The sequence below is a fragment of the Magnolia sinica genome, chromosome 13, assembly GCF_029962835.1.
Source record: "Magnolia sinica isolate HGM2019 chromosome 13, MsV1, whole genome shotgun sequence".
NCBI classification, from domain to species: Eukaryota; Viridiplantae; Streptophyta; class Magnoliopsida; order Magnoliales; family Magnoliaceae; genus Magnolia; species Magnolia sinica.
Window position 1 is genome coordinate 78,745,816 of NC_080585.1, and position 9,020 is coordinate 78,754,835.

The 9,020-nt window shown below is 39.3% G+C and overlaps 1 long non-coding RNA gene across 1 annotated transcript; it reads right to left on the reverse strand.

Moving 5' to 3' along the window:
• Positions 1 to 271: 271 nt before the first annotated feature.
• On the reverse strand, positions 272 to 916 carry LOC131222371 (uncharacterized). The gene is made up of 3 exons (XR_009160017.1): positions 830 to 916; positions 578 to 704; positions 272 to 417 (listed from the first exon to the last, which is right to left on the reverse strand). It is a non-coding gene; the product is annotated as an uncharacterized LOC131222371 (long non-coding RNA).
• Positions 917 to 9,020: the final 8,104 nt, after the last annotated feature.

Below are 9,020 nucleotides of genomic sequence, written 5' to 3' on the forward strand. Positions count from 1 at the left end.
AAAAAAAAAAATCAAATTTTTAGCAAAATTTGAGAATGGGTTTTTAAAATAGCATGATTTGTTCATTTGCTGAATTAGCTAATACATGTGAAAATTTGAAATTGCAGCAGGTATTGGCCACCTTTAAAAGAAAATGATTAGAAAGAGTATTGTCTAGTATCGAAACCATGTCTCCTAGTATTGGAAACCACGTCTCCTAGTATTGAAACCGGTACCTATCACAAAAAAAAGCACCATTTTCTGACAATATTTTTAACTTTGGTTACCAATGAGGAGAATAGAATATATATATATATTTACATTGCTTGCAAGACATGCAACTAGCCTATCTGCATCCTTGACAAGATCATCCATCGCACTGCTCTCAGGATCAGTAGTGGTCAGCTCATGACAAACAACTTTCATGCCTTCAACTAACTGCACCAAATAAAAATAGGTAGAAATTGTGTTCAAATTCTTCACATGAACAATTAAGAGAACACTTGAGAGGCCTAACATAATTTTTTTCTCATGCAACAAAAGATGAATATTGGAAAGAAAAAAGAAGAATTTAAAAGGACTAAATCAAGTATACAACCTGCTCAGGAGAACCCAAGGAAATAAAATTCAAAGCTTCACTCCAGTCTGCAGGGCCATTTGCAACAGCTGGTGGCCGGTTTAAGAGATGCCTATCAATATGAGCCTCGAAATGCCCACTGCTTTCCCTAGTGGAAAATATCTGGACCAAACAAGAACATTAGAAAATAAAGGTATCCATATCATGAAAGAAAGCATACTCTAAAACAAGTACATTTCTTCAAAACATAGAGGTTGAATAATCACCAAATACCTTGTCAAGACAGGTCCAGGCAAGGACCGTGATATAACTTACCCCATTCTGTTCTGCAACATCTAATCTGGAGATCCAAAGTAAAAGTTCAAGCAAAGAGCAAGAATAATTAGTATATAATATAATGTTACATGAAATCACATAATTTATAAATATGTCCACATTCATAAAAACAAACAGTGCTAATAGCAACAGAATATAAACGTAAGTGCAACAGAAAGATGAAGCTGATTTCCTCTCAGAGCACCATTAGTTATGGTGCTCCTAATTGCATCAGTTTACTTGGAGAGTAATATGAAAACTGCAATGATTATATGATCAAATATATATATACATGTGTGTAGATAAATAGATAGATAGATAGATCGATTAAAAGGAGAGTTATTTGTAATGATTTGGTTAAAGTGAACAAGAACAACGAGAACATAGGTCGGAGATGGCACACAAGATGTAATTGTATTAGATCATATCAAGCAATACGGTAAGAAATAAGTTCACTGATGGTCCACATTAGATGCAAAGTGCAGATCACCTGATGAGTGGATCAACCTTGTCCTGTAGTAGAGGATGGCAGTCAGGTTGACCACATGAACAGGCTGGAAGTTGTACATGTGTTCTCATGCTTTGAACGTGTCCCACAAAGAGGATTCCCAGTCCTCTTCATGTGAATCTTCTTTAACTTGTGAATAAAACTTCAGCACAGGACTATGAAAGAGCAAGAATTCAATAGCAATGACAGACTTATCACTACGCAAGAGTCAAAAATCTCATTGTCCCAATCACTTGGTGGGCACCACAAAAAGATTGGGCTTCACATATTGTATATTAACCCTGTACAGCGGTAAATAAAAGGACAATAAAAAACAGAGAAGCCATACTCTGCATCCATCCAATGCACAGGGCCACATCCAGCAAAGCAAAGCAGCAAAAAATCTACACGAATGGCACTGGACGACATCCAAACAACAAACCACAGCTGAAGCTTCTTCTGCGTCTCCAGACTAGCCTCTTTCAGCTTAAACACTCAACAGAGAGATCAGCTCCCATAACAGAGAATCACATGCCACTCAAACCTCGAAAAAGACAAGAGTACAACACCCTGATAGCCCATACCTCCAGAGACTGACCAGCTGAAAATCTGCATAGAAACAATCCGGCAAACACTCCCAGCCGACTGCATGACTTCCCTGCATCCAACCATTCATAACAATTCACCCACTAAATATACATATTTCCAGCCATTCAATTCCGCGCCAACAGACAACTGGTCATATGAATGCCCACACATACAAATGCAGATGCAGCTTCATTACAGTCTTCAACCAGCAGCAGTGATAAAATGAACAAAAGCATTTTATATGCAGAAATTTAGATATGAGGGCCAACCAGCCAGTCTAGACAAACAGACCAGCATACTAATTTCATGTATCAATTACCCAAGTAAATAAAAATGAAGAGGGAAAAGAAATCTCACCAATGCAGCTAGAGTATGCTGATGGAGGGTATATGATGAATCTTGTGCCAATCCTCTACCTCGTCTTCTTGATGCATTTCTTTGAATTCAATGGGCATCTGCTGCAACCCCAATTGAAGATGTAAGAATTCAAGTTGAGAAAACCCTTGTGCAGAGAAAGCCATTCTCCAGTTTCATGTACGAACAATCCAGCAATCTGAGAATGCAAAGGTCAGACCCATGAGATAATCATCCAGGATCGTGGAATCCATGGGTCAGGCTGGCACAGACTCAAGACCGCATGACATTGGTGTGTATTTAAGGATCACACAACTCCTCATTGAAAGACTGGATTTATTAGCATGCAGATGGAAAGAAAATAGCGTAAAAGCATATTACCAGATATTTCGAGTCCTATAGGCTATCCAGCGACTCAGCAATCTCTGTTTGCTTAATCACCATTGCCTGCAATACCTGAGATTGGAGTACACAAAAACTTATTAGTAAAACTAAGAAGAGAATAATCATACTTCCAGACATTGAAATAGGTCAAAATTCCACCCGAGTAAAGAATATTTTCCAAATGGGATGTGAACAAGCAATCATATCCCAAAAATTTGCGTATAATTAAATTGCAAAGATGACTCTTAAGATGCTCAATTCACATACTAAATGCAATGCAAAATGTATACGATAAATAAAGGGTGCGTTTGGTTGCACCAAATATCACGAAATTTCATCATATTTCATGATGAATTAGTCTAGTTTGGTGCAAAATTTCATGACATCTGATGAAATTTGGTGCAACCAAACACACCATTAGATAAGGGAATTAAAGAAACTGACAAATTAGGGAAGTTGTAGGAAATGGCACACCAAATATAGGCCTAGGGGCCAAAAAATCAGGCCCATTACTAATTTAGGTGGACCACACGAAGGGAAACAATTTAGAAGAAATGCATGCTTGTATGTTGTTTCCAATTGTGTTGTCCACGTGAATCATGGGCGGGGATTTCAATCCCTAAACCAGCCAATATGTGACTACAACTAGTAAAAGACAATCATCAACAACTGGTCAATTTCAGACAGGTAAAACTCAGGTAATTGGGGGGTTAGGATTGTTCAATCCATTAACTTGTGGAAAGCGACCGATCATGGTTGGACCCACCTGATGAACCATCTGAATGATGATACATGGACCATTGCACCACATACTAATTTGACAGCAGCTCCCAGCAAAAGGGAGCTTGTGCACTTCACACCAATTAGGGGTCGTTTAGATGCCTGTAAATAGGGCTAACTGTAAATGATTTATAGCTAAATGGTTTACACTCTGTTCAGATGTTGAAAAATGCTTGTAAATGATTTACAGGCTGTAAATCATTTACAGCTTTCAGCCCCCCATTTGATTTACAGACAAAAAGCTGTGATTTCACTTTGCAGCCAGCTCTCCATTTACAGCCTAATGACTATGAATAGAAAGATTGGCTCTCCATTTAGAGGACTTGAACAATTTACAGGCTATCTAAACACAGAAAATCATTTACCTGTAAATCGTTTACAGCTTAACAGCCAAACAGGACAGGCTGTATCATTTACCACTAAAAATTATTTACAGGCATCCAAACGCCCTTTTAGATTTCTACAATCATGCCCTTAGGTAAAATGCAGGTAATCCACCTTGCTGACTGTTTAGGTGGAATTGCAATCCACCAGTTGGGGCATGTAGATGTACGGTACGACTCGGTAGAGGAGAAATACTTTCCCCGTAGAAGTTATCCTGGCCATTCAAATAACAGACCTGAATGTAAATTGTTGACCTCTGTGGGCTTTTGGTTGCCCAAAAATTAAGTGGCTTGGTTCACCTGTGGCAGCCCATACTTTTCCCATGACACATTCATGGTGGGACCTACATCCTGAACAGTTCCAACCACTTGCACAGGGCACCTAGCTTATAGGAGTGCAGATTCATTTCAGTAGCTCACAGACTACTAGACCAAGCCTTGAACAACAATACGAAGCACAGGAACCATGTAGCATACAATTGTGCCCTGCATGCAGTGGTATTAAATGATTGATCTTCAACAACTTGCAAGTATTAATACAATAGCTTCAAGTTTCACAAATACATCCCAAAAATTTTATGCCCTGCTGTTTAACATTACATCATTAGAAAAAGAAAACGCTCTAAAAGGAACAATACAGATGCTTTGGGCAGTGATCTACGCATGGAACTAAATATTATTTCTCAAGGTTGCATACTAATTGTTGGCAAGGTTGTACCTGTCTTCCGCATAATAAACATGCTTGTTTGGTAGCTGATTATCAAGAGAATGTAGCATGGAACTTAGCTGATGTAGAGCGGGTCGCGGACAGTTACATGGCCACGATGGATCAGAAAAGGCCCGGTCGATGACAGAAGTGATCCAGACCATCGAACTTTAAATCAGGCGTATCTTGCAATCCGGAAAGAGTTATCTAATGTAAAATATATGATTTTGGGGTAGAACGAGCTACTGAAGCCAACCCACCCAGCTACGCCGGGTTGCGCAGCCCGGAATTGCGAAAAACCCCTGGATCGACGGTCGTTTCCCTGTTTTAATTTCGTTTTTACTATAAATAGTAAGTTTTAGTTTGATTATAACTCTTCATCCGTCGGGCTTTAGGAGTTGCGCCCAACGTGAAAAGAGCTTAGAATAATTAGGAGAATGGTTTGGTGAAGCCAAATAGGACACTTACTATTTTTGGCCAAAAACCTTGCGCACTAGTAGACATCACGACCGTCTATAAATAGTAAGTTTACTATTTATAGTAAGTCGCGGATTCTAGGAGTTTGAGTTGTAGTTTGATTCTAATTTCTTTCCCATTGCTTGGTACCCCTATTTAAAGGGTTGTGAACTCGTTTTTATTCATCAATTAATCAATTTCGAATTTCTTAGAATTTATTTCTATTTTCTGCTTTCTTTCCTCGTGGATTCGAGAAGTCTCTGTGAGGAGTCCAGAGAAGCTCCGTGGATTCGGAGTAGTTATCCTCATCACGTTCATCCCTGCGTCAACAGCCTTTCAATTTTCTGCAGCAAAGAATGAAGCTTTGTCAACTGAACTAACCAAAAATGAGATAAAACATGTACTGAACTGCATTCAACTCCCTACATGACAACATTCACCCCTTAGCTTACTGGATCAAATAAAGATTAGCAGGGGGTCCTTCAACTGATCTATCAGAATTTATACGTCCCATACTCATCTACTACAAGCAAATACCTCAAATTCCTGAATCAAGAGCGAGAGAACAATGCCAATGATCTTCAATTTGCTAATCAAAAGAACAATCTTACAACCCTTTCTCGAATCATCACCATCTCTGAGGTTGTTCCCGGGTTAGTTTCTATCTGCACATTCAATCTATGTATGGTAGCCTTAGAAATCTGTTCTAGGCTTAAAGGATAGTTCAGATCATTCGATTGAACTGTCTAACTGAAATGATGCAATTAGAACAAAAAACACATCCAATTTTCCTTACCCAAGTCTGAGGGAACCACCAACCGCACACATCCGAGCAATGCCTCAGGCCATTCCACCTCCACAGTATCTTATGGTTATTGCTGTCAATGCGGTTCTAAAAAACTACTAAATCGGTATCCATGACAGAGTCCACTAGATCCCGTTTCTGGTGGAAGTGAAGATCCCAATTCATATCAACAGCACTTGGATTTTTATGGACGATTACAAGGCTTGTTCGAGCCTGATCTTCAACCTCAGTAGCCTACTTACCACAACAGATTGACGAAGTTTTTCAAATAAAAAAACTCACCAATCCGAAATCAAATTGAAGTTTCTAGAAGGATGAGTGAGAAATCCCCAATTCCAAAAATCCCTAAGATCCCTAAAATTCTAAAATCCCCAAATCCCTAATTTGTAATATCAGTCCACATTCAAATCTGTAAGCCCTAAAATCCCCAAATCCCTAAATGGGGGTCCACATCGAATCGGGAATCCACAAATTACTAAATCCCCCAAATTCGTAAATCAGCATTGAGATTGAGAGAGAGAGATACCTCTTTGGATCTTGAGGAGGGCGTGCGCAGGTAGGGAGGGCATCGTTTCGGCTCCCTCCCTTCTTTGGATCAAACACCCAGAGAGAGAGAGAGAGAGAGAGAGAGAGAGAGAGGGTAGGGGTTGGAGAGAGGGAGAGAGGGTGGACGGGGAGGATTAGGGCGCGCGAGATAGAGAGGAGGGTTGTGGGTACGTGTCGTTCGAAGATGAGCGGGGATAGGAAGCGGATTGCGTACTGAGTAACTCAGTACGGTAAGTGTACTGAGTAAACTCCGTGGGCCCCTGTGTCATTCGTATATTGTATCCACTCCGTCCATCTCTTTTAACGCATAATTTTAGGTTTTATTTCAAAAATGGAATATATCCAATCCTCAAATGAACGACACCACCGGAAACCTTGTGAATTGAACATGTACCGTTGAAAAATTCTCAAGGACAATAGAGGTTTTAGATCAAGCTAATATTTGTGTTTTCTCTTCATTTATGTCCTTTTGGTCTTATGAATACGTTGGATGACAAATAAATATCACTAGCGCCTTAGAAAGCTTTCAAGGGTTGAAATCAATACTTTCACTTTTTCCAATGGTACAGCCCACTTGAGCTTTTTATATGCATCAATTTTGGGTTGAACCTATAAAATGAATTGGAAAAACGAATGACAGTGTGGATAAACCACATGCATTCGCGGTGGGCCCAATTGAGTTTACTTAGTATGATAAGAGCGTACTACAATCCAATTTCGTGGTGATAGTGACCTTCACCATTAAAATATTCATAGGGCTTAAAATAGCATTTATTTTCCATCCAATATCTATTTATAAGGTCAGGAGGACCCAGATGATAAGGAAAAATAAATATCATATTAATCCAAAATTTCCATGATCCTCAAAAGGATTTCAATGGTAGACATTCATCCAATCTATCCATAAGGCCACAAAGACCCAAATGAAGTGGAAAAACAAATATCATATTAATCCAAAATTTCCGTGATCCTCAAAAGGGTTTTAATGGTAAACGTTCAATCCCCCGCTTCATTTTGCAGTGTGGTCCACTTGATATTTAGATGTCTTATTTTTCTCCTCAAGCCTTAAGATGAGCTGGACCAAATGTATGGACGGTTTGGATATGACACATTCCTCATGATGGGACCCAGCCAATCCGCTAACGTAAATACATCAGCTATATCGCTGGTGTGTGGTACACCAGCCAATCCGCTTCCGGGTTGAGCAACAGCGCTGACGCTCCTCGAGCTTGGAGTTGTATGAACAATATAAATGAGATCAAGGTTAAATGGGCCACACAATGATGTATTTATCATATCTGCACCGTTCGTCAATTTGGAGAGATCATTTTAGATGGTGATCCCAAAAATGAGAAAAGGTGGCTGCTTCGGATCAAGTGCGATTTGATCCAAACTGTTATGCTGACGGCATACGTACGTAAAGGTGGCTACTTGGAAAATATCCCAAACTTAGATCAATGGCCCACTGAATAGAAGATAAGGGGACGGCTACTACTTAAAGGAAATGGGTTAACTGATCTAAATTCTAACCTAGAATTAAACGGTTTGGATCACCGGACCTAAACATGTATGAGTATGACTGGCTATAGTCTACTCACATCACAGGGCAGTGGGTCTGTCCACAATCTCATAACAAACTGAGAACGAACTTTAATACTCTAGCAGTATGTGACAGATGATATGCAGGCACCTGGACAATAATTAGATCTTGCATGCCGAGTAAGCTAATATAAACCGTCCACATTTTGACCGGATGTATCATGCTCCAAAGATTACCGTGGAATACTAGTCATATATTACATGGTTAAAAATGAAAATTTTCCAACGGTCTTAAATGGACAAGTATTCACGGATCAAAGGTTGGGTTTGTTCAACCAATGTGATTTTGAGTGTTCGCCATAATTCCAGGGGTTTCAAAATTTGTCGATTTTATTGAGTCATGTGACTTTTACCGTTGTTGGGTGCCGGAGTGCTGTTAAACCATTTTGCTACAATGCAACTAGCCAGGTGGCTAGTGGTCGGTGTTGTGATGGGGCCCACTAAAATGTATGTGTTTTATTCACACCGTCCATCCATTTCTAAAGAATATTTCCGGGGCTGATCTAAAAAATAATCCATATCTAAATATAATTTGGACCACACCAAAGGAAAGTAATAGTCACTGAATGTCCACTGTTAAAAACCAAATTTAGCTGCCAAAGGACTTTGGGCTTCCCCGCGCCGACGGCTAAAAGCCATTGGAGAAAACAGTATACAGCCGTCAGCTTTGTTCATTTTTTTAGTAGTGCATTCTCCAGAAATCATTCACATTAGGTCAGAAAGTCCTCTTGTATAATTCTTGGTTACATCTTTTTCTAGATAAACTCTGATCTCGTTATACCGGTCGTTTCACTGTTACTAATGTCTATCATTATGGGGCCGTCAAGATAAAGAAACCGAACAATGACAATGCTTTTAAAGTAAATGGACATCAGCTGAAGCCATTTGTTGAGAAATTTGATTTATAGGACATGTTCATGCCTCTGATTGATCATGTTTATCAGGATTGACCTCCTAGTCTGATAGAGGTATAGTTAGGTTTATTGCTTTCATAGAATTTAAGATTAGGATAGTTTGTTTTCTGTTTGTTTAGGATAGTTTGATTTTCTATCGTTTAATTC